Source organism: Juglans microcarpa x Juglans regia, chromosome 1D (genome assembly GCF_004785595.1).
Source record: "Juglans microcarpa x Juglans regia isolate MS1-56 chromosome 1D, Jm3101_v1.0, whole genome shotgun sequence".
NCBI lineage: Eukaryota > Viridiplantae > Streptophyta > Magnoliopsida > Fagales > Juglandaceae > Juglans > Juglans microcarpa x Juglans regia.
In genome coordinates this window covers 28,576,513-28,603,192 of record NC_054594.1, presented here as the reverse complement: position 1 = coordinate 28,603,192, position 26,680 = coordinate 28,576,513, and positions in this window count along the sequence as shown.

The window sequence follows — 26,680 nt, the reverse complement described above, 5'->3', positions numbered from 1 at the left end:
AGTTTCATTCAGGCACGACGATGTCGGTTTCCCAGTTCCTGGCGTTTCTTCCACACCAAGAAAAGCAAACCTAAGAGACAGAGGGGATGCATATTGGAATACAATTGACAAAGGCATAAGATCTACAATTGCAGCATAATAGATGAACAAAATAATTATTCAAATACCTTTCATGTCTCTTGTAGTTTACTCATCCTTTCCAATTCCATATGAAGAGGAGGCAGGACCATTTGAGATGGTCATCTTAACAGTTATGAAAATATGCCACTACAAGAAAACTGGATTTTTGTTTCTCGCTTTGTTTCCGATGACTGATATATAGTCACAAAAAGATAATTTCTACTGTTTGGGTGTGAAATTTGCATCGACATTTAAAGTCATCGCGAAATTGACTATTTCAGGCGATATCTTACCGCCTCAAATAATATTGTCCAAAAAGACCATAAATTTTCTAATGTTTGGGTGTAAAATCTCAATCGACATTCAAAGTCGTCGTGAAAAAAATTATTTTCGGTGATATCTTACCGCTGCAAATAATATCACCGAAAAAGAACATAAATTTACTACTGTTTTGGTGTTAAATTTCCGTCAGCATTTAAAATCGCCGTGAAAAGGGATTTTTTTGGCGATATACTGTCGTCGAAAATAACATCGCCGCAAAATATCATGGGTCTAATATTGTTTGGGTGCAAAATTTCTGTCGGTATTAAAAGTTGGCACTTTTGTATTTCGCTTGTTGATTCGTTTACGGGTTACGGTTTTTGGTAAATTCTCATTGATTCTTTGATAGTACACTGCATCTCCAATGCCTTGTTTCTATCGTGTTTTTGTTTTCTCTTTTTATTCTCGTCGATTCTTTGGCTTGGTTGCTTGGTTGTCTTCTCCTTATTATTCCTTTTTTTTCAATTCGGCCTCGAGACTTTGGGATCAGACGGGCCTGCCCTGAAACCATCTCTTTTCTTAATGCTGCAATCTCCCCTAGAGATCGAGTCTGGGGTTAGTTTTCGGGGTGTTTTTTCCTGTCCTCTCACTGAGGCAATTGGTATAATTGCGAGGAGGTCGACATTCTCATTTGGTACCCAGAATTGCTGGGGAACAAATTTACTCTAGATTTTTCACCGAAATAGACATGTCTCTTTACAACCCTAATGAGCTTGGAGGTATCATGTATCCAATACTTGGTTCTTGTTCACACTTTAAGAATTATTTTTTTGGGACAAAAAGAAATAATACTAATTGATTTTCATCTCTTTTGAGAATTCTAGATATGTGCACAAGTAATAGCGACGGAAGTTACAATGACGGTTGGATTTTGGATGAGTTGAAAGTGAAGGACTTCGATTTAATGGCGTGCTACATTCTCTTTCAAGGTGTTATGCAAGCGTTATACTTTTAATTATTATCTGTCATTTGGCTAAAACTTATTCTATTTGTTGCTAATTGCTAGGAATAGCTATTTATCTAGCTACTTGTTAGTTATTATCTTTAAGATTTGATCTAACTCTAATGAGTGGAAGCACAAGTAGTAGTGGCAACGACAGCAGCCCAAGCAGGTATTTGTATACTTTAATATTGATGGTAAAAGGGTTAATTTATATTCCCAAGGAAATGAATGCAAAGTATACTTTCAAAATCTAATCTTTTACCTGTCTTTCAATTTCATTGCGGCATGACGATGCCGGTTTCATATCTAGTTCCTGGTGCTTCTTCCACAGCAAGAAAATCAAAGCTAAAAGACAGAGGGGAAGCATATTGGAATGCAACTGACAAAGGCATAGGATCTACAATTACAGCATAATAGATGAACCAAACAATTACGCAAATACCTTTCATGTCCCTTGTGTTTTACTCATCCTTTCCAATTTCGTATGAAGAGGACGCAGGACCATCGGAGATGGTCATCTTAACAGTTATGAAAATAAGCCACTTTAAGAAAATTGGGTTTTTGTCGCTAGCTTTTTTTCCAAGGACTAATTTATAGTCGCAAAAAGATAATTTCTAGTGTTTGGGTGTCAAATTGGCGTCGACAATTAAAATCGCCGGTAAATGGACAATTTCCGGCGATATCTTACCGCCGCAAATAATATCGTCCAAGAAGACCAAAAGTTTTCTAATGTTTGGGTGTAAAATTTATATCGACATTCAAAGTCGTCGTGAAAAAAACTATTTTTGGTGATATCTTACTGCCGCAAATAACATCACCAAAAAAGACCATAAATTTACTACTATTTTGTTGTTAAATTTACGTCGGCATTTAAAATCGCTGCGAAAAGTAATTTTTTTGGGGATTTACTGCTGCCGAAAAATAATATCGCCGCAAAATATCATGGGTCTAATACTGTTTTGGTGCAAATTTTATGTAGGCATTAAAAGTCGGCACTTTTGTATTTCGCTTGTTGATTCATTTTCGGGTTACGGTTTTTGGTAAACTCTCGATGATTCTTTGATAGTACACTGCATCTCCAATGCCTTGTTTCTATCGTATTTTTGGTTTTCACTTTTTATTCTGGTCGATTCTTTGGCTTGGTTGTCTTCTCCTTATTATTCTAATTTTTTTCAATACGGCCTCGACACTTTGCGATCAAACGGGTCTGTCTTGAAACCATCTCTTTTCTCAATGCCACATTCTCCCCTAGAGATCGAGTCTGGATTAGTTTTCGAGGTGCTATTTCCTGTCCTCTAACTGAGGCAATTGGTATAATTGCGAGGAGGTCGACATTCTCATTTGGTACCCAGAATTGCTGGGGAACAAATTTGCTCTAGATTTACAACAGAAATAGACATGTATCTTTACAACATTAACAAGCTTAGAGGTATCATGTATCCAATACTTCGTTCTTGTTCACACACTAGGAATTATTTTTTTTGGGGACAAAAAGATATACTACTAATTGATTTTCATCTCTTTTGAGAATTCTAGATATGTGCACAAGTAATAGCGACGGAGGTTATAATGACGGTTGGATTTTGGAGGAGTTGAAAGTGAAGAGCTCCGATTTAATGGTGTGCTACATTCTCTTTCAAGGTCGTATGCAACCATTATGCTTTTAATTATTATAGGTTATTTGTCTAAAACTTATTCTATTTGTTACTAATTGCTAGGAATAGGTAATTATCTAGCTACTTGCTAGTTATTTTCTTTAAGATTTGATGTAACTCTCATGAGTGGAAGCACAAGTAGCAGTGGCAATGACAACAGTACAAGCAGGTATTTGTATACTTTAGTATTGATGGTACAGGGGTTAATTTATACTCCCATGGAAATGAATACAAAGTATACTTTCAAAATCTAATCTTTTACTTGTCTTTCAATTTCATTCCGGCACGACGATGCCGGTTTCATATCAAGTTCCTATTGCTTCTTCCACACCAAGAAAAGCAAAGCTAAAAGGCAGGGGGATGCATATTGGAATAAAATTGACAAACACATATGATCTACAATTGCAGCATCATAGATGAACAAAACAATTACGCAAATACCTTTCATGTCCCTTGTATTTTATTCATCCTTTCCAATTCCATATGAAGAGGAAGCAGGACCATCTGAGATGGTTATCTTAACAGTTATGAAAATATGTCACTACAAGAAAATTGGGTTATCGTAGCTAGCTTTATTTCTGGTGACTGATATATAGTCGCAAAAAGATAATTTCTACCGTTTGGTTGTGAAATTTGTGTAGACAATTAAAATCGTCGTGAAAACGACTATTTCCAGCTATAGTTTACTGTCGCAAATAATATTGTCCAAAAAGATCATAAATTTTCTATTGTTTGAGTGAAACATTTCCATTGACATTTAAACTCGTCGTGAAAAAAATTATTTCTTGTGATATCTTATAATTGCAAATAATATCACAAAAAAAAAAAAAAAATTTACGACTGTTTTGGAGTTAGATTTTCGTTAGCAATTAAAATCGCCATGAAAAGAAATTTTTTTGGGGATATACTGCTACCAAAAATGTTATAGCCACAAAATATCATGGGTCTAATACTATTTGGGTGCAAAATTTCTGTCATCATTAAAGGTCAGCACTTTTGTATTTCCCTTGCTGATTCGTTTAAGGGTTACTGTTTTTGGTAAACTCTCGTTGACTCTTTGGTAGAACACTGCGTCGCCAATGCCTTGTTTTTATCGTGTTTGTGATTTTTAATCTTTTATTCTTGTCGATGATTTGGCTTGGTTGCTGGGTTGTCTTCTCGTTATTATCCTTTTTTTTTTCAATACAGCCTCGAGACCTTGTGATCAGACGGGTCCGCCTTGAAACCATCTCTTTTCTCAATGCCGCAATCTCCCCTAAACATTGAGTCTGGGGTTAGTTTTCGAGGTATTGTTTCCTGTCCACTCATTGAGGCAATTGGTATAATTGCGAGGAGGTCCGCATTCTCATTTGGTACCCAGAATTGCTGGGGAACAAATTTACTCTAGATTTACAACAGAAATAGACATGTATCTTTACAACCTTAACGAGCTTAGAGGTATCATGTATCCAATACATCGTTCTTGTTCACACACTAGGAATTATTTTTTTTGGGACAAAAAGATATAATACTAATTGATTTTCATCTCTTTTGAGAATTCTATATATGTGCACAAGTAATAGCGAAGGAGGTTATAATGACGGTTGGATTTTGGAGGAGTTGAAAGTGAAGGGCTCCGATTTAATGGCTTGCTGCATTCTCTTTCAAGGTCGTATGCAACCGTTATGCTTTTAATTATTATAGGTTATTTGTCTAACACTTATTCTATTTGTTGCTAATTGCTAGGAATAGGTAATTATCTAGCTACTTGCTAGTTATTTTCTTTAAGATTTGATCTAACTCTCATGAGTATAAGCGCAAGTAGCAGTGGCAACGAGAGCAGCATAAGCAGGTTTTTGTATACTTTAGTATTGATGGTACAAGGACGAATTTATATTGCCATGGAAATGAATGCAAAGTATACTTTCAAAATATAATCTTTCACCTATCTTTCAATTTCATTCAGGCACGTCGATGCCGGTTTCGTATCCAGTTCCTGGTGCTTCCTTCACACCAAGAAAAGCAAAGCTAAGAGATAGAGGGGATGCAAATAGGAATGCAATTGACAAAGGCATAAGATCTACAATTGCCGCGTAATAGATGAACAAAACAATTATACAAATACCTTTCATATCCCTTGTGTTTTACTCATCCTTTCCAATTCCATATGAAGTGGAGACAGGACCATCTGAGATGGTCATCTTAACAGTTATGAAAATATGCCACTACATGAAAATTGTCTTTTTATTGCTAGCTTTGTCTTTGGCAACTGATATATAGTCGCAAAACTATAATTTCTACTTTTTGGGTGTGAAATTTGCGTCGACATTTAAAATCGTTATGAAAGGGACTATTTCCGGCCATATTTTACCGTCGCAAATAATATTTTCCAAAAAGATCATAAATTTTCTAATGTTTGAGTGTAAAATTTCAATCGACATTCAAAGTCGTCGTGAAAAAAACTATTTCCGGTGATATCATACTGCCGCAAATAATATCACCAAAAAGGACTATAAATTTACTACTGTTTTGGTGTTAGATTTTCGTTAGCATTTAAAATCGCCGTGAAAAGGAATTTTTTTGGGGATATACCTCTGCCGAAAATGTTATAGCCGCAAAATATCATTGGTCTAATTCTGTTTGGGTGCAAAATTACTGACGTCATTAAAAGTCGGCACTTTTGTATTTGACTTGTTGATTCGTTTACGGGTTACGGTTTTTGGTAAACTCACGTTGGTTCTTTGATAGTACAATGCGTCACCAATGCGTTGTTTTTATCGTGTTTTTCATTTTCTGTTTTTATTCTCGTCGATTATTTGGTTTCGTTGCTTGGTTGTCTTCTCCTTATTATTCTTTTTTTTTTCAATACGGTCTTGACACCTTATGATCAGAAGGGTACGCCTTGAAACCATTCTTTTCTCAGTGCCGCAATCTTCCTTAAACTTCGAGTCTGGGGTTAGTTTTCTAGGTATTGTTTCCTGTCCTCTCACTGAGGCAATTGTTATAATTGCGAGGAGGTCCGCATTCACATTTGGTACCCAATATGGCGGGAGAACAAATTTACTGTAGATTTATCACATAAATAGACATGTATTTTTACAACCCTAATGAGCTTAGAGGTATCATGCATCCAATACATCATTCCTGTCCACACTTTAGGAATTATTTTTTCGGGACAAAAAGATATAATACTAATTGATTTTCATCTCTTTTGAGAGTTCTAGATTTGTGCACAAGTAATAGCGACGGAGGTTTCGATGATGGTTGGATTTTGGATGAGTTGAAAGTGAAGGACTCCTATTTAATGGCGTGTTACATTCTCTTTCAAGGTGGTATGCAGGCGTTATGCTTTTAATTATTATAGGCTATTTGTCTAAAACTTATTCTATTCGTTGCTAATTGCTAGTTATTTTCTTTAAGATTTGATCTAACTCTCATGAGTAGAAGCGCATGTAGCAATGGCAACGAGAGCAACATAAGCAGGTTTTTGTATACTTTGGTATTGATTGTATAGGGGTTAATTTATATTCCCATGGAAATGAATGCAAAGTATACTTTCAAAATCTAATCTTTTACCAGTCTTTCAATTTCATTCAGGCACGTCGATGCCGGTTTCGTATCCACTTCTTGGTTCTTCTTGCACACCAAGAAAAGCAAAGCTAAGAGATAGAGGGGATGCATTTTGGAATGCAATCGACAAGGGCATAAGATCTACAATTGCAGCGTAATAGATGAACAAAACAATTATACAAATACCTTTCATGTCCCTTGTGTTGTACTCATCCTTTCCAATTCAATATGAAGATGAGGCATCTTAACAGTTACGAAAATATGCCATTACATGAAAATTGGGTTTTTATTGCAAGCTTTATTTTTGGCAACTGATATATTGTCTCAAAAATGAAATTTCTACTTTTCGGATGTGAAATTTGGGTCGACATTTAAAATCACTGTGAAAAGGTTTATTTCTGACGATATTTTACCGCAGCAAATAATATCGTCGAAAAGGACAATAAATTTTGTAATGTTTAAGTGTAGAATTTCCATCAACTTTCAAAGTCGTTTCTCGAAAAAAACTATTTCCGGTAATATCGTACCGCCGTAAATAATATCACCAAAAAAGACCATAAATTTACTACTGTTTTGTTGTTAGATTTTCATCAGCATTTAAAATTTCCGCGAAAAGGAATTTTTTTGGGGATATATTGCTGCCGAAAATGTTATAGCCGCAAAATATCATGGGTCTAGTACGGGTTACGGTTTTTGGTAAACTCTCGTTGATTCTTTGATAGTATAATGCGTCACCAATGCGTTGTTTTTTTCGTGTTTTTCATTTTCTCTTTTTATTCTCGTCGATTATTTGGCTTCGTTGCTTGGTTGTCTTCTCCTTATTATTCTTTTTTTTTTCATTACGGTCTCGAGACCTTGCGATCAGAAGGGTATGCCTTGAAACCATCTCTTTTCTCAGTGCCGCAATCGTCCCTAAACTTTGAGTCTGGGGTTAGTTTTCGTGGTATTGTTTCCTGTCCTCTCACTGAGGAAATGAATGCAAAGTATACTTTCAAAATCTAATCTTTTACCGGTCTTTCAATTTCATTCAGGCACGTCGATGCTGGTTTCGTATCCAGTTCCTAGTTCTTCCTGCACACCAAGAAAAGCAAAGCTAATATATAGAGGGGATGCATTTTGGAATGCATTTGACAACGGCATAAGATCTACAATTGCAGCGTAATAATAGATGAACAAAATAATTTTACAAATACCTTTCATGCCCCTGTGTTTTACTCATCCTTTCCAATTCCATATCAAGAGGAGGCATCTTAACAGTTATGAAAATATGCCACTACATGAAAATTGGGTTTTTATTGGAAGCTTTATTTTTGGCAACTGATATATAGTCGCAAAATGTAATTTCTACTTTTTGGATGTGAAATTTGCATCGACATTTAAAATCGCTATGAAAAGGACTATTTCCGGTGATATGTTATCGCCGCAATTAATATCGTCCAAAAAGACCAAAAATTTTCTAATGTTTAAGTGTAAAATTTCCATCGAAATTCAAAGTCGTCGTAAAGAAACTATTTCTGATGATATCGTACCGCCGCAGAAAATATCACCAAAAAAGACCATAAATTTACTACTGTTTTGGTGTTAGATTTTTGTTAGTATTTGAAATCGCCACGAAAAGGAATTTTTTTGGGGATATACTGCTGACCGAAAATGTTATAGCCGCAAAATATCATGGGTCTAATACTGTTTGGGTGCAAAATTTCTGTCGTCATTAAAAGTTAGCACTTTTGTATATCACTTGTTTATTCGTTTAAGGGTTACTGTTTTTGGTAAACTCTCGTTGATTCTTTGATAGAACACTGCGTCTCCAATGCCTTGCTTTTATCGTGTTTATCATTTTCTCCTTTTATTCTCGTCGATTATTTTGCTTCGTTGCTTGGTTGTCTTCTCCTTATTATTCCTTTTTTTTTCAATACGGCCTCGAGGCCTTGCGATTGGAAGGGTACGCCTGGAAACCATCACCTTTCTCAGTGCCGCAATCTTACCTAAACATCGAGTCTGGGTTTAGTTTTCGAGGTATTGTTTCCTGTCCTCTCACTGAGGCAATTGGTATAATTGCGAGGAGGTCGGCATTCGAATTTGGTACCCAAAATGGTTGGGGAGCAAATTTACTGTAAATTTATCACAGAAATAGACATGTATCGTTACAACCCTAATGAGCTTAGAGGTATCATGTATCCAATACATCGTTCTTATCCACACTTTAGGAATTATTTTTTTGGGACAAAAAGATATAATACTAAGTGATTTTCATCTCTTTTGAGAATTCTAGATTTGTGCAAAACTAATAGCGACGGTGGTTTCAATGACGGTTGGATTTTGGATGAGTTGAAAGTGAAGGACTCCTATTTAATAGCGTGTTACATTCTCTTTCAAGGTGGTATGCAGGCATTATGCTTTTAATTATTATAGGTTATTTGTCTAAAACTTATTCTATTCGTTGCTAATTGCTAGGAACAACTAATTATCTAGCTACTTGCTAGTTATTTTCTTAAGATTTGATCTAACTCTCTTGAGTAGAAGCGCAAGTAGCAGTGGCAACGAGAGCAGCACACGCAGGTTTTTGTACACTTTAGTATTGATGGTTCAATGGTTAATTTATACTCCGATGGAAATGAATGCAAAGTATACTTTCAAAATCTAATCTTTTACCAGTCTTTCAATTTCATTCAGGCACGTCGATGTCGGTTTCGTATCCAGTTCCTGGTGCTTCCTGCACACCAAGAAAAGCAAAGCTAAGAGATAGAAGGGATGCATATTGGAATGCAATTGACAAAGGCATAAGATCTACATTTGCAGCGTAATAGACGAACAAAACAATTATACAAATACCTTCCATGTCCCTTGTGTTTTACTCATCCTTTCCAATTCCATATGAAGAGGAGGCATCTTAATAGTTATGAAAATATGCCACTAATCGAAAATTGGGTTTTTATTGCAAGCTTTATTTTTGGCGACTAATATATAGTCGTAAAAATGTAATTTCTACTTCTTGGATGTGAAATTTGCGTCGACATTTAAAATCGTTGTGAAAAGGACTATTTCCGACGATATTCTACCGCTGCAAATAATATCGTCCAAAAAGACCATAAATCTTGTAATGTTTGAGTGTAGAATTCCCATCGACATTCAAAGTCGTCGTGAAAAAAACTATTTCCGGTGATATCGTACCGCCGTAAATAATATCACCAGAAAAGACCATAAATTTACTACTGTTTTGGTTTTAGATTTTCGTTAACATTTAAAATCTCCGCGAAAAGGAATTTTTTGGGGGATATACTGCTGCCGAAAATGTTATAACCGCAAAATAGCATGGGTCTATTACTGTTTGGGTGAAAAATTTCTGTCGTCATTAAAATTCGACACTTTTTTATTTCACTTGTTGATTCGTTAACGGGTTACGGTTTTTGGTAAACTCTCGTTGATTATTTGATAGTACAATTCGTCACCAATGCGTTGTTTTTATCGTGTATTTCATTTTCTCTTTTTATTCTCGTCGATTATTTGGCTTCGTTGCTTGGTTGTCTTCTCCTTATTATTATTTTTTTCAATACGGCCTCGAGACCTTGCGATCAGAAGGGTACGCCTTGAAACCATATCTTTTCTCAGTGCCGCAATCTTCCCTAAACTTCGAATCTTGGTTTAGTTTTCGAGGTATTGTTTCCTGTCCTTTCATTGAGGCAATTGGTATAATTGCGAGGAGGTTTGCATTCTCATTTGGTACCCAAAATGGCTGTGAAACAAATTTACTGTTGATTTAACACAGAAATAGACATGTGTCGTTACAACCCTAATGAGCTTAGAGGTATCATGTATCCAATACATCGTTCTTATCCACACTTTAGGAATTATTTTTTTGGGACAAAAAGATAATAATTGATTTTCATCGCTATTGATAATTCTAGATTTGTGCACAAGGAACAGCGACGGACGTTTCAATGACGGTTGGATTTTGGATGAGTTGAAAGTGAAGGACTCCTATTTAATGGCGCATTACATTCTCTTGCAAGGTGGTATGCTGGCGTTATGCTTAATTATTATAGGTTGTTCATCTTAAACTTATTTGATTCATTGGTAATTGCTTGGAACAGCTAATTGCTAGCCACTTGTTAATTAATTTTTTTAAATTTTGATCTAACTCTCATGAGTAGAAGCGCAAGTAGAAGTGGCAACGAGAGTAGCACAAGCAGGTTTTTGTATACTTTAGTATTGATGGTACATGGGTTAATTTATACTCCATTGGAAATTAATGCAAAGTATACTTTCAAAATCTAATCTTTTACTTGTCTTTCAATTTCATTCAGGCACGTCCATGCCGGTTTCGTATCCAGTACCTGGTGCTTCCTGCACACCAAGAAAAGCAAAGCTAAGAGATAGAGGGGATGCATATTGGAATGCAATTGACAAAAGAATAAGATCTGCAATTGCAGCGTAATAGATGAACAAAATAATTATATAAATACCTTCCATGTCCCTTGTGTTCTACTCATCCTTTCCATTTCCATATGAAGAGGAGGCAGGACCATCTGAGATGGTCATCTTAACAGTTATGAAAAGATGCCACTACATGAAAATTGGGTTTTTATTGCCAGCTTTATATATGGCAACTGATATATAATCGCAAAAAGATAATTTCTACTTTTTGGGTATGAAATTTGCGTCGACATTTAAAATCGCTGTGAAAAAGACTATTTCCGGCGATATTTTGCCGCCGCAAATAATATCGTCCAAAAAGACCATAAACTTTCTAATGTTTGAGTGTATAATTTCCGTCGACATTCAAAGTCGACGTGAAAAATACTTTTTCCGTGGATTTCGCACAGCCGCAAATAATATCACCAAAAAAGACCATAAATTTACTTCTGTTTGGTGTTAGATTTTCTTTAGCATTTACAATCGCTGCGAAGATGACTTTTTTTGGGGATATACTGCTGCCGAAAATGTTATAGCACAAAATCTCAGGGGTCTAATACCGTTTGGATGCAAAATTTCTGTCGTCATTAAAAGTCGGCACTTTTGTATCTCACTTGTTGATTTGTTTACGGGTTATGGTTTTTGGTCAACTCTCGTTGATTCTTTGATAGTACAATGCGTCACCAATGCCATGTTTCTATCGTGTTTTTCATTTTCTTTTTTTATTCTCGTCGATTCTATGGTTTTGTTGCTTGGTTGTCTTCTACTTATTATTCTTTTTTTTTCAATACGGCCACGAGACCTTGCGATCAGAAGGGTACGCCTTGAAACCATCTCTTTTCTCAGTGCTGCAATCTTCCCTAAACTTCAAGTCTGGTGTTAGTTTTCGAGGTATTGTTTCCTGTCCTCTCACTGAGGCAAATGGTATAATTGCAAGGAGGTGCGCATTCTCATTTGGTACCCAAAATGGCCGGGGAACAAATTTACTGTAGATTTATTACAGAAATAGACATGTATCTTTACAACCCTAATGAGCTTAGAGGTATCATGTACCCAATACATCATTCTTAGCCACACTTTAGGAATTATTTTTTTGGGACAAAAAGATACTAATTGATTTTCATCTCTTTTGAGAATTCTAGGTTTATGCACAAGTAATAGAGACAGAGGTTTCAATGACGGTTGGATTTTGGATGAGTTGAAAGTGAAGGACTCCTATTTAATGGCGTGTTACATTCTCTTTCATGGTGGTATGCAGGAGTTATGCTTAATTATTATAGGTTATTTGTCTAAAACTTATTCTATTCGTTGGTAATTGCTAGGAATAGCTAATTATCTAGCTACTTGCTAGTTATTTTCTTTAAGATTTGATCTAACTCTCCTGAGTATAAGTGCAAGTAGCAGTGGCAACGAGAGCAGCACAAGCAGGTTTTTGTATACTTTAGTATTGATGGTACAGTGGTTAATTTATACTCCCATGGAAATGAATGCAAAGTATACTTTCAAAATCTAATCTTTTACCTGTCTTTCAATTTCATTCAGGCACGTCGATGCCGGTTTCGTATCCAGTTCCTGGTGCTTCCTGCACACCAAAAAAAGCAAAGCTAAGAGATAGAGGGGATGCATATTGGAATGCAATTGACAAAGGCATAAGATCTACATTTGCAGCATAATAGACGAACAAATCACTTATACAAATACTTTCCATGTCTCTTGTGTTTTACTCATCCTTTCCAATTCCATATGAAGAGGAGCCATCTTAGCAGTTATGAAAATTTGCCACTTCTTCAAAATTGGGTTTTTATTGCAAGCTTTATTTTTGGCAACTGATATATAGTCGCAAAAATGTAATTTCTACTTCTTGGATGTGAAATTTGCGTCGACATTTAAAATCGTTGTGAAAAGGACTATTTCCGACGATATTTTACTGTTGCAAATAATATCGTCCAAAAAGACCATAAATCTTGTAATGTTTGAGTGTAGAATTTCCATTGACATTCGTAGTCGTCGTGAAAAAAACTATTTCCGGTGATATCGTACCGCCATAAATAATATCACCAGAAAAGACCATAAATTTACTACTGTTTTGGTGTTAGATTTTCGTTAACATTTAAAATTGCCGCGAAAAGGAATTTTTTTGGGGATATACTGCTGTCGAAAATGTTATAGCCGCAAAATTGCATGGGTCTATTACTGTTTGGGTGAAAAATTTCTGTCGTCATTAAAAGTCGGCACTTTTTTATTTCACTTGTTGATTCGTTAACGAGTTACGGTTTTTGGTATACTCTCGTTGATTATTTGATAGTACAATTCGTCACCAATACGTTGTTTTTATCGTGTGTTTCATTTTCTCTTTTTATTCTTGTCGATTATTTGGCTTCGTTGCTTGATTGTCTTCTCCTTATTATTCTTTTTTTTTTCAATACGGCCTCGAGACCTTGCGATCAGAAGGGTACGCCTTGAAACCATCTCTTTTCTCAATGCTCCAATCTTCCCTAAACTTCGAGTCTGGTGTTAGTTTTTGAGGTATTGTTTCTTGTCCTCTCACTGAGGCAATTGGTATAATTGCGAGGAGGTTCGCATTCTCATTTGGTACCCAAAATGGCAGGGGAACAAATTTACTGTAAATTTGTCACAGAAATAGACATGTATCGTTACAACCCTAATGAGCTTAGAGGTATCATGTATCCAATTCATCGTTCTTATCCACACTTTAGGAATTATTTTTTTGGGACAAAAAGATAATAATTGATTTTCATCTCTATTGAGAATTCTAGATTTGTGCACAAGTAATAGCGACGGAGGTTTCAATGAAGGTTAGATTTTGGATGTGTTGAAAGTGAAGGACTTCTATTTAATGGCGTGTTACATTCTCTTTCAAGGTGGTATGCAGGCGTTATGCTTAATTATTATAGGTTATTCGTCTTAAACTTATTCTATTCGTTGGTATTTGCTAGGAATACCTAATTATCTAGCTACTTGCTAGTTATTTTCTTTTAGATTTGATCCAACTCTCATGAGTAGAAGCGCAAGTAGCAGTGGCAACGAGAGCAGCACAAGCAGGTTTTTGTATACTTTAGTATTGATGGTACAGTGGTTAATTTATACTCCCATGGAAATGAATGCATAGTATACTTTCAAAATCTAATCTTTTACCTGTCTTTCAATTTCATTCAGGCACGTCGATGCCGGTTTCGTATCCAGTTCCTGGTGCTTCCTGCACACCAAGAAAAGCAAAGCTAAGAGATAGAGGGGATGCATATTGGAATGCGATTGACAAAGGCATAAGATCTACATTTGCAACGTAATAGATGAACAAAATAATTATACAAATACCTTCCATGTCCCTTGTGTTTTACTCATCATTTCCAATTCCATATGAAGAGGAGGGGTAGCACCCCGTATTTTAGTGTATTTTTATTGAAGGATTATTTTTATTAATTTAAAAAATTTATTCTCTTGTTTTAAGATTATCGGATATTTTAAATGGTTTATTTTCATTGTATCATTACGTTTAAATTATTTTAATTGATTTGCTGTTTTAAAATCATTTCCGTTGGATCATTTTTGTAACCCTAGATGTTAGGATTGGACCTCATTTCTTTCCCTCTATTTTCTCTTTCCTCTCTTTTTCTTTTCTTCTTACTTTTCTTTTTCTTCTTTTTTTTTTCTTCTCCTTCCAGTTCTCTCCCGCGCGACGCTCTCCCCGTGCGCTTCTCCTTTTCCAACCAGTCGCCGCTGCGCGCCGTCGTGCGCAACACCGCCCTTCCCATCAGCTTCCCCACCAGCCGGCGACACCACCCCGTCAATCCCAGCCCCTATCTCGCCGGCGTTCTCCTCCACGCACGGCTTGAAGCCGCGGCGTTCCTTGTGCCTGCGCGCCGCCGTCGCGCCACCTACGGCCACCAACTCTTCACCACTTCATCCTCGACCTCCTAGCAACGCAAAGCACCCATCCCCAGCTCCTTTCCGTCACTGGTGAAGTACATCCAACTCCATTTCCGTTTTGGGTATTTTTGCACTTCAACCACCCTCTACGCCGCCACCCACGGCAAACCACCACCACCACTAGCTTCATCGACATCCCTAAGCTCTATCCTATCAATTTCGGGTCTTGGTTTGTCTTCGTTCAAAAATAGGTATTTGAGACCCACGGCCACAGTGCATTTTGCACTGTTACGTTGCTGTGTCGCCACCTTTTGCACCTCCGTGATCCTCCGAAAATTATTATATAGTATTGTAAGTATTTTCCCAAAGAACTTTCGTGATTTAAATGTATTTTTGCACTAACTCATTTTATCTGTGAACTGGTTGGTTATGCCGGGCTGAGTCCGAGGAGTTCGGGGGTCGGATGGATTATGGATGGAGTTATTGTGTGATTGGTTTGCATTGTTGGTTGTTGTTGAGATGTTTCATGTATATGACATATTTGCACGCATGTTCATGTTTGTAAATGAGAATTGGGTTTTCAAATAATTGCATACATGTTTATGTGTTTATTTGAAAATTTGATTTTCATGTGAAATGATTTTGAGTGTGTTTGAACGACTAGATTGACTGGTTTGAGAAAAAGGGAAAGAGACTATACGGATGGTGGTAAGCAGGGATGGTGGTAGAGTCCCGCCTGTGATTCTCGCCTACGGTGCATGCGATAGGGATGGTGGTAAGCAGGGATGGTGGTTGTGTCCCGTCTGTGATTCCCACCTACGGTGCATGCGGTAGGGATGGTGGTAAGCAGGGATGGTGATATAGTCCCGCCTGTGATTCCCGCCTATAGTGCTCTGATAAGTATTCATTGTGTGTGATAAGTATTCATTGTGTGGAAAGGAACTGTAGGAATGGTGGTAAGCAGGGATGGTGGTAGAGTCCTGCCTGTGATTCCCGCCTACGGTGCACGCGGTAGGGATGGTGGTAAGCAGGGATGGTGGTTGTGTCCCGCCTGTGATTCCCACCTACGGTGCACGCGATAGGGATGGTGGTAAGAAGGGACGATGATAGAGTCCCGCTTGCGATTCCCGCCTACAGTGTCCGATAAATGGTTTGTTTTGTGTGAATCATTTTTTGGGAAAATGACGGACTATGTTTTTGGGCCAAAATGGGATTTTGGCGGGTGTTGGAAATAATCATTTTTCTGAAAAAAATGGTATTTTATGGCTAAGTGTATTTTGTCATATGAATGCATGTTGGTTGCATTAATATGTTTTTATCCCGAGAGTTGTTTGGTTTATACTTACTTGCGGTACTATTTTGTGGTAACGCAGATTTCGATGCATATGAGGCTGAGGGTGAGCCTGAGGATTCGGCTCTGCCTGAGGAGTGATCTGGGATCACTCGTTTTGGTTTGAGACTTATAAAATATTTATTTTGGATGACTGTATAATTTTTAAACCTTTTTACTGATTGTTTAAATTGTATTAACCATTCTGGTACTTAGTTGACTTAATTATCCGCTGCGTTGTTTATTGTACACTGTTGTATGTACACACACTTGGCACTATCGTTGGAATGTGTGACCCTGTTGTCACCATCTTGGCATCTCGATTCTCGTGTCTTCTTACATGGGGTCGGGGGCGCCACATGAGGCATCTTAACAGTTATGAAAATATGCCACTACTTGAAAATTGGGTTTTTATTGCAAGCTTTATTTTTGGCAACTGATATATTGTCGCAAAAATGTAATTTCTACTTTTTGGATGTGAAATTTGCATCGACATTTAAGATCGTTGTGAAGAGGACTATTTCCGATGATATTTTACCGCTGCAAATAATATCGTCCAAAAAGACCATAAATCTTGTAATGTTTGAGTGTAGAATTTCCATCGACATTCAAAGTCGTCGTGAAAAAAACTATTTCCGGTGATATCGTATCGTCGTAAATAATATCACCAGAAAAGACCATAAATTTACTACTGTTTTGGTGTTAGATTTTTGTTAACATTTAAAATCGCTGCGAAAAGGAATTTTTTTGGGGATATACTGCCGCCGAAAATGTTATAGCCGCAAAATATCATGGGTCTATTACGGTTTGGGTGAAAAATTTTTGTCGTCTATAAAAGTCCGCACTTTTTTATTTCACTTGTTGATTCGTTAACGGGTTACGGTTTTTGGTAAACTCTCGTTGATTATTTGATAGTACAATTCGTCACCAATGCGTTGTTTTTATCGTGTGTTTCATTTTCTCTTTTTATTCTCGTCGATTATTTGGCTTCGTTGCTTGGTTGTCATCTCCTTATTATTCTTTTTTTTTTCAATACGGCCTCGAGACCTTGCGATCAGAAGGGTACGCCTTGAAACCATCTCTTTTCTCAGTGCCACAATCATCCCTAAACTTCGAGTCTGGGGTTAGTTTTCGAGGTATTGTTTCTTGTCCTCTCATTGAGGCAATTGGTATAATTGCGAGGAGGTTCGCATTCTCATTTGGTACCCAAAATGGCTGGGGAACAAATTTACTGTAGATTTATCACATAAATAGACATGTATCTTTACAACCCTAATGAGCTTAGAGGTATCATGTATCCAATACATCGTTCTTATCCACACTTTAGGAATTATTTTTTTGGGACAAAAAGATAATAATTGATTTTCATCTCTATTGAGAATTTTAGATTTGTGCACATGTAATAGCGACAGAGGTTTCAATGACGGTTGGATTTTGGATGAGTTGAAAGTGAAGGACTCCAATTCAATGGCGTGTTACATTCTCTTTCAAGGTGGTATGCAGGCGTTATGCTTAATTATTATAGGTTATTCATCTTAAACTTATTCTATTCGTTGGTAATTGCTAGGAACAGCTAATTGCTAGCTACTTGCTAGTTATGTTTTTTAAGATTTGATCTAACTCTCATGAGTAGAAGTGCAAGTAGCAGTGGCAACGAGAGCAGCACAAGCAGGTTTTTGTATACTTTAGTATTGATGGTACATGGGTTAATTTATACTCCATTGGAAATGAATGCAAAGTATACTTTCAAAATCTAATCTTTTACCTGTCTTTCAATTTCATTCAGGTACGTCGATGCCGGTTTCGTATCCAGTTCCGAGTGCTTCCTGCACACCAGGAAAAGCAAAGCTAAGAGATAGAGGGGATGCATATTGGAATGCAATTGACAAAAGCATAGGATCTACAATTGCAACATAATAGATGAACAAAACAATTATGCAAATACCTTCCATGTCCGTTGTGTTTTACTCATCCTTTCCAATTCGATATGAAGAGGAGGTAGGACCATCAGAGATGATCATCTTAACAGTTATGAAAATATGCCACTACATGAAAATTGGGTTTTTATTGCCAGCTTTATATATGGCAACTGATATATAGTCGCAAAAAGATAATTTCTACTTTTTGGATGTGAAATTTGCAACGACTTTTAAAATCGATGTGAAAAGGACTATTTCCGGCTATATTTTACCGCCGCAAATAATATCGTCCAAAAAGACCATAAACTTTCTAATGTTTGAGTGTAGAATTTCCATCGACATTCAAAGTCGACGTGAAAAAAACTATTTCCGGTGATATCGTACCGCCGCAAATAATATCACCAAAAATGACCATAAATTTACTACTGTTTTGGTGTTAGAATTTTGTTAGCATTAACAATCGCTGCGAAAATGAATTTTTTTGGGGATATACCGCTGCCGAAAATGTTATAGCCGCAAAATATCATGGGTCTAAAACTGTTTGGGTGCAAAATTTCGGTCATCATTAAAAGTCGGCAATTTTGTATTTCACTTGTTGATTCGTTTACGGATTATGGTTTTTGGTCAACTCTCGTTGATTCTTTGATAGTACAATGCATCACCAATGCCATGTTTCTGTCGTGTTTTTCATTTTCTCTTTTTATTCTCGTCAATTATTTGGCTTTGTTGCTTGGTTGTATTCTCCTTATTATTCTTTTTTTTTTCGATACGGCCACGAGACCTTGCGATTAGAAGGGTACGCCTTGAAACCATCTCTTTTCTCAGTGCTGCAGTCTTCCCTAAACTTCGAGTCTGGGGTTAGTTTTCGAGTTATTGTTTCCTATCCTCTCACTGAGGCAAATGGTATAATTGCGAGGAGGTCCGCATTCTCATTTGGTACCCAAAATGGCCGGGGAACAAATTTACTGTAGATTTATTATAGAAATAGACATGTATCTTTACAACGCTAATGAGCTTAGAGGTATCATGTATCCAATACTTCATTATTGTTTACACTTTAGGAATTTTGTTTTTTACGACAAAAAGATATAGTACTAATTGAATTTCATCTCTTTTGAGAATTCTAGATATGTGCACATAAGTAATAGCGACGGAGGTTACATTGATGGTTGGATTTTGGAGGAGTTGGAAGTGAAGGACTTCGATTTAAAGGCGTGCCACATTCTCTTTCAAGGTGTTATGCAGGTGTTATGCTTTTAATTATTATAGGTTATTTGCCTAAAACTTATTCTATTCGTTTCTAATTGCTAGGAATAGCTAATTATCTTGCTACTTGCTAGTTATTTTCTTTAAAATTTGATCTAACTCTCATGAGTGGAAGCGCAAGTAGCAGTGGCAATGACAGCAGCACAAGCAGGTGTTTGTGTACTTTAGTATTGATAGTGTAGTGGTTAATTTATACTCCCATGAAAATGAATACAAAGTATGCTTTCAAAATCTAATCTTTTACATATCTTTTAATTTCATTCAGGCACGACGTTGCCAGTTTCATATTCAGTTCCTGGTGCTTTTTCCACACCAAGAAAAGGAAAGTTAAGAGACAGGGGGAATGCATTTTGGAATGCAATGGACAAAGGCATAAGATCTACAATTGCAACATAATAGATGAACAAAACAATTATGCAAATACCATCTGAGATGGTCATCTTAACAGTTATGAAAATTTGCCACTACAAGAAAATTGGTTTTTTGTTGCTCGCTTTATTTCCGGCGACTTATATATAGTTGCAAAAAAAATAATTTCTATTGTTTGGGTGTGAAATTTGGATTGACATTTAAAATCGCCGTGAAAATGACTATTTCCGACGATATCTTACCGTCGCAAATAATGTCATCCAAAAAGATCATAAATTTTCTAACGTTTTGGTGTAAAATTTTTATCAACATTCAAAGTCGTCGTGAAAAAAACTATTTCTGGTGATATCTTACCGCCAAAAACAATATCAACAAAAAAGCCCATAAATTTACTATTGTTTTGGTGTTAAATTTTCGTCGGTATTTAAAATCGCCGCGAAAAGGAATTTTTTTGGCAATATACCGCCGCCGGAAATCATAACGCCGCAAAATATCATGGGTCTAATACTGTTTGGGTGCAAAATTTATGTTGGCATTAAAAGTCTGCACTTTTGTATTTCGCTTGTTGATTCGTTTACTAGTTACGGTTTTCGGTAAACTCTTGTTGATTCTTTTATGGTACACTGCATCTCCAATGCCTTGTTTCTATCATGTTTTTGGTTTTCTCTTTTTATTCTCGTTGATTCTTTGACTTGGTTGCTTGGTTGTCTTCTCGTCGATTCTTTGTCTTGGTTGCTTGGTTGTCGGTGTAAAATTTCCATCGACATTCCAAGCCGTCATGAAAAAAACTATTTCCGGTGATATTTTTCTGCCGCAAATAATATCACCAAAATAGACCATAAATTTACTACTGTTTTGGTGTTGAATTTCTGTCGAAATTTAAAAATGCTGCGAAAATATTTTTTTGGCGATATACTGCCGCTGGAAATAATATCGGCGCAAAATATCATGGGTCTAATACTGTTTGGGTGCAAAATTTTTGTCGGCATTAAAAGAAGGCACTTTTGTGTTTCACTTGTTGATTCGTTTACGGGTTATAGTTTTCAGTAAACTCTCGTTGATTCTTTGATAGTACACTACATCTCCAATATCTTATTTCTATCGCGTTTTTGGTTTTCTCTTTTTATTCTCGTCGATTATTTGGCCTAGTTGCTTGGTTGTCTTCTCCTTATTATTCTTTTTTTTTTTAATACGGCTCGAGACTAACCCAGACTTGATCTCCCCTTGAGATCAAGTCTGGGTAAGTTTTCGGGGTATTGTTTCCTGTCCTCTCACTGAGGCAATTGGTATAATTGCGAGGAGGTTCGCATTCTCTTTGATACCCAAAATGGCTAGGGAACAAATTTACTTTAGATTTATCCTAGAAATAGACTTTTATCTTTACAATCCTAATGAGTTTAGAGATATCATGTATCCAATACTTCATTATTGTTCACACTTTAAATTTTTTTTTTTTTTTTTTTTTTGCGACAAAAAGATATAATACTAATTGAATTTCATCTCTTTTGAGAATTCTAGATATGTGCACAAGTACAAGTTGTAATACCCTGCTCCTTCCTTCTTACGTACGTTCTTTCTTTCTGAATTATGTTCCCGCTTTATGACGTAAGCAAATCTCGAGGGCAGAGATTATGTGATTTGTCTGCCCCTTCCATCTAACGACTGCGAGGCTCGTCATGCATACTGAACCTTGATGGCGTGTTTTAAAAGATATTATGTGACTTCTAAGGCACGCCCAATGTTTTAAATGTACTGGAAATATTTATAAGGAGTATTTCCAGTGTTATTGAACAAAGCTTGATTTTAAATACGACAATTATAATATTCTTGAAGAGCTCCAAAAATAATATAATTGTCAGAAATCATTTTAATAATATTATTAAAATGATTTCAGTTATTTAAAATATTATGAGATTTAAATTATGTTAAAAGCTTTAATTAATTAAATGGTTTTATCCTTTTAAATATATTAAATAAGACTTCATCATTTTATTAATGATGAAGAAATATTATTTTATAAACTAAAGTTAGTTTAAAATAATATTCTTTCTTAATTCATCTAAGTGCTTTTAAATAAGTTAATGTTTACGCATTTTCAAATCAGTATTTTAATCCTTTGTTGTTAGATCGTTTTGAGGATCCCAAGACGAAGGGACTGGATTATATACCCAGACCCTCTCTCTTTCTCCCTCACTTTTCCCTCTCCTCTCTCTCTCCTCCCTCTCCCTCAAGCGTACGTTGTACATGGCCTCTCTCCCTCGCCGAATGCTCCATGCCTCAGCCTGGCGCTGCCCTGCATCAGCAGCCCACACCGCCAGCACCACCAGCTCCACCTCACTCCAGCGAGCTCCCCCGTCCCGGTATCTTTCCCTCACGCTTTACCTTTATCCCTTTCGGAAGTGTAAAGCTCGAATGGGCATGATGCCCATTCCACTGCCGTGCGCCGTCCAAAGGCGCCACCATTCCCACGGCAGCTTCTCCTCCTGCCGGCCATCATCTTCTAGCAAGCTCAGCCTCCCTCTCCTCCTCCATCGAGCACACGCATCATACCCATGAAAATGGGTTCCCACGGCCTCAAGGCCACTGATGCTCCTAGCGCCGCCGTGCGCGACAGCCACGGCCACCAGGCACCACCATGGACCTCCCCTCCCCTTCCCCTTCCTCCTCCACGTGACCCGAGGCCTATAGCCTCCCTCCACTGCATGGCTTCCTCCCCCTCACACGCATGGGTTTTACACCGTGCACCGCCACCCACGGTGTGTAACCGCCACCTTCAGCCTCCTCAGGCCACCACCAAGCCAACCCAACCACCCACGGCCCCGATCTGTCACCCATGCACGCACACTCTCTCTCACTCTCCCACGGCTTCTCCTCCATCGTACGGCCAGATCCGCCGCCGTGAGCCACCGTGGCGCCACCTTGACGCCACCACGAGATCCACCGCACCTCACTTAGCCGAGCCCTAGGTTCAAACCACCACTCTATGTGGTGGGTAACCACTGCACGTGATGGATAGTCATTGCGCATGGTTGACCGCCACTGTACACGGCTAGATCTGCCTTGTTACGCTCCTTGCCACCATCACAAGGCCTTCACGAGCCCTTCCAAGACTACACTTAGCTATCCAAATGCCCAAACAATCGACGTACGTGGGTTAGTCACCACGTACGACCTTTCCAACGTCATCGGCTGTGACGATTAGCGAGCAACGCACAGGTTATCCCGTCGATGGTATAACCCTCTATCTCTCATTATTTATGTTAGATGTTGATTAGTTGACTTGGTTGTGGACTGTGCTGTTAGTATTAGGGAAATGACTGTGTAGTATGGAGATGTGCTGTGTAGCAAAGTGATGGGCGTTTTATGATGTGTTGTGTTGTGAAGTGTTGGGCATATTGCGTAGTGCGCTGTGAAGTGTTGGGCATTCTATGTAGTGAAGTGTTGGGGCTTATCTGTGTAGTGCGCTGTGAAGTGTGGAGTGTAGTTCGAAATTTTGTTGTGCAGTGTTGTGGACTATGTGGTGTAGTGTGGCTGCGGACTACGTGTTGTATTGGTGTCGTGGCATGTGGAGTGGGAACAGTACACGCTGAGTGTACTCTGTGTGTGGCGTAGTGTGAGATAAGGAGAGTATATGTAGAATATACTCTCCTGGCGTATTGTGGAACGGTAAGAGTACATGTAGAGTGTACTCTGTATGGCGTGGTGTGTGAATGGAGTACACGTGAAGTGTACTCCATGTGGTGGAGTGACGCACCATATGGCGGGTATGCCATCATGGTGATGTGGCGTAACGAGTATGAAGGGAGTACACACGGAGTGTACTCCATGTGGTGGAGTGATGCATCATATGGCGGGTATGCCAGATTGATGATAGCTTGTAGCGTGTGAAAATAGAGTACATGCGGAGTGTACTCTATGTGGTAGAGTGATGCATCGTATGGCGGGTATGCCATATTGATGATAGATTGTAGCGTGTAAAAAGGGAGTACATGCGAAGTGTACTCTATTTGGTAGAGTGATGCATCGTATGGCAAGTATGCCATAATGGTGATAGGTCGTAGTGTGTATGAAGGGAGTATACATGAAGTGTACTCTATGTGGTGGAGTGATGCACCATATGGCGGGTATGCCATAATGGTGATGTGGCGTAGTGTGTGAATGGAGTATACGTGGAGTGTACTCTATGTGGCATAACTTGTGTGAGGAGAGTATACATGGAGTGTACTCTATGTGGTGGAGTGATACACCGTATGGCCGGTATGCCATATTGGTGATGTGGCATAGTGTGTATGAAGGGAGTATACGCGGAGTGTACTCCATGTGGTAGAGTGATGCATCGTATGGCGGGTATGCCATATTGATGACAGGTTGTAGCGTGTGGAAATGGAGTATACGTGGAATGTACCCCACGAGGTAGCGACACTCTGTGTGGCGTGTTGCAGAGATAAGGATGGCTGTGTGATTGATGGGCGTGGACCGTGGTGAATAGTGTCGAGAACTGTGGAATTGTGTCCCGAAGTAGTTATGGCGCAGCCTGTAGTTTGAAGTGACAATTGTCACTGTGATGGACTTATGGCTAGGAGTATGCGGGAAGTAGCAGAATAAGTATAAGAGTACGCATCGGAAGCATGACTGGGCAACGTTACGAAGTGACGTGGTTACTGATAGTCGTGCTTGCGATGGGTGAGAAGTTAGTATAGAAATGGTGTAGCAGGATCATGACGAGATGTCACGATGTGGCAGGAGTACGTGAGGAACCGTACTCGTGATAAGTTAATGAGTTGATGTAACAATGACGTAGCGGGATGTCAGGTGATGTGACAAGGTCATGTTATAGCTCGGGTGTATTCTTGAGCTATATGACGTGACATAAGGCGTAATGGTGAATGGAGCCTTGTCATGTTAAGTGTTGGGATGAACTGTCAAAAGAGACAGATAGCATGAAGAGTTATGTTAGCCAGGTTAAGAGAAAGTTGGTATCGGAGTATGGCCCTTATCCATACGAGCAGGTGATCAACATATTATATGTTGATCTTAGGTGATAAAGGAGTAAGGTACATGTGTAGTCTGGTGAGACACATGTGTCGGGCGGATTCACCATATGTAATGGGTAATCTGTCATTGGCACAGTTACACGGTGCTTAAGCCTCAGAGTTGGCTTAGAGCCGTGTGGCTTGTATGGATGGGAATGAGGATTTAGTGTGGGCTAAGGTGCATGGAGGTAGGGACGGGTGTATTGTCTAGGATTAGGATGCGTGACTTAGTTGGTCTGAGTCATGCATCAAGATGAGTTCAATAAAGAGAATAAGACGAATGTCTTAGTATCTTAATCCTAAGGTGAATCATGGGTTCACTTTAGTGAATGAGCACTCGAGGCAAGACGTTGAATTGGAAGATGTGGTGACCGTAAGTGGTACCCGAAGGTTTTAACATAGTAAAGGGCATGTAAGTGCATGGGATAGAAGGAGAGTGATCCAAGTTGAGCGCAGTTCTATTTATAGTTTAAGTTGCTTATGCATTAGATAGAAAATGATGCTAAGGTATGTGTATGCATGTAGGTTGCCATCTGACAAGCACATGAATGGACTGCATGATATGCAAATAGCATGGAGTCCAGGTAAGTGTTACTTTCATACTTTTCTAGAGTCTTCTTAAAATATATAAAGAAACAAAAACGAAATGCTTTTCTTCACAAATGCTTTAAGAAAAGACGTGAAAGACGTTTTACGAAAGAAAAGGCTAATTGTTCAAAGGTATAAGTATGTACGGCCCCTCCTTGGCAGCCCCTTTTTACGCAACAAAAGTATTAATTGTACGCATGTAAATGGATGACTATACGCTGTTCTATTGTATGTATTTTCTAAGAAATCCACAAACTGATGAAAATGCACGAAAAGCATGAAACTGACGCTTTTATGGATCCTACGAACCGACACTTTCATGTGCGCCATGAGGTGATGCTCATGGGTGCCATGAAAGACGACGTTCAAGGTGATGGTTGTGGATGCCACAAAAGCTGACGTTTATGCCATGTATGTTTTTTTTTAAATGATGCTTTCTACGAACGAACTGTTAAGCGAAGGATAGGACTGAAATGAACTGAAAAAGGAACGGCGATTTTCTGGCTTACGCCCCAAACGATGTTTTCTCATGAAAAGAAATGTTTTCTCACGAAAATGAATGTTTTCTCATGAACTGAATCGTAAATGAATGTTTTCTCATGAAAGGACTGTTAAATGAAAGAAAGAACTGAATGAAAGCTCCAGCTCTTTAGAGCTGGCATGAATGAATGAAAGCTCCAACTCTTTAGAGCTGACATGAATGAAAGAATGAAAAACAAAGAAAGGCATGAATGCTTTAATGTATGAAGATACGTAACGGCCACATGAATGAATGGAAAGGGTACCAATGAATGGGCAGATTGCAATGCCGGGTAAGTAGTACTGGTAGTGCACCCAGTGCTGCCCCTGACTGAAAAGGGATTCCATACCCGTGGCCACGGGCGGAGTTCAGGTCCAAAGGAAGACCGCTAACCCCAACACACGGGGCGTAACAGTGTGTACTGGCCTATGAAAGTGATAAGAAAGAATGCATGTATGTATGTATGAACGCATGTATGCACATAACGCACGAATGCACGGACTTTTAAGAAATGAAGGCACTGACGGGGGAAACGTTTTACTGAAAGAAAACCCCGTCCAGTGATGTTTTCGAATGAACGCACTTATACAAGAATGCACCGCATTCTTGCAGAAATGAAGGCACTGAACGAGGAAACGTTTTGAAAAGAAAGTCCATTTTCAAAGGAAAACCCCGTCCAGTGACGTTTTCAACGAACGCACATATGCACACACGCACGTACATATAGTATGCACGAATGATGAATGCATGAATGAAAACCTATGTT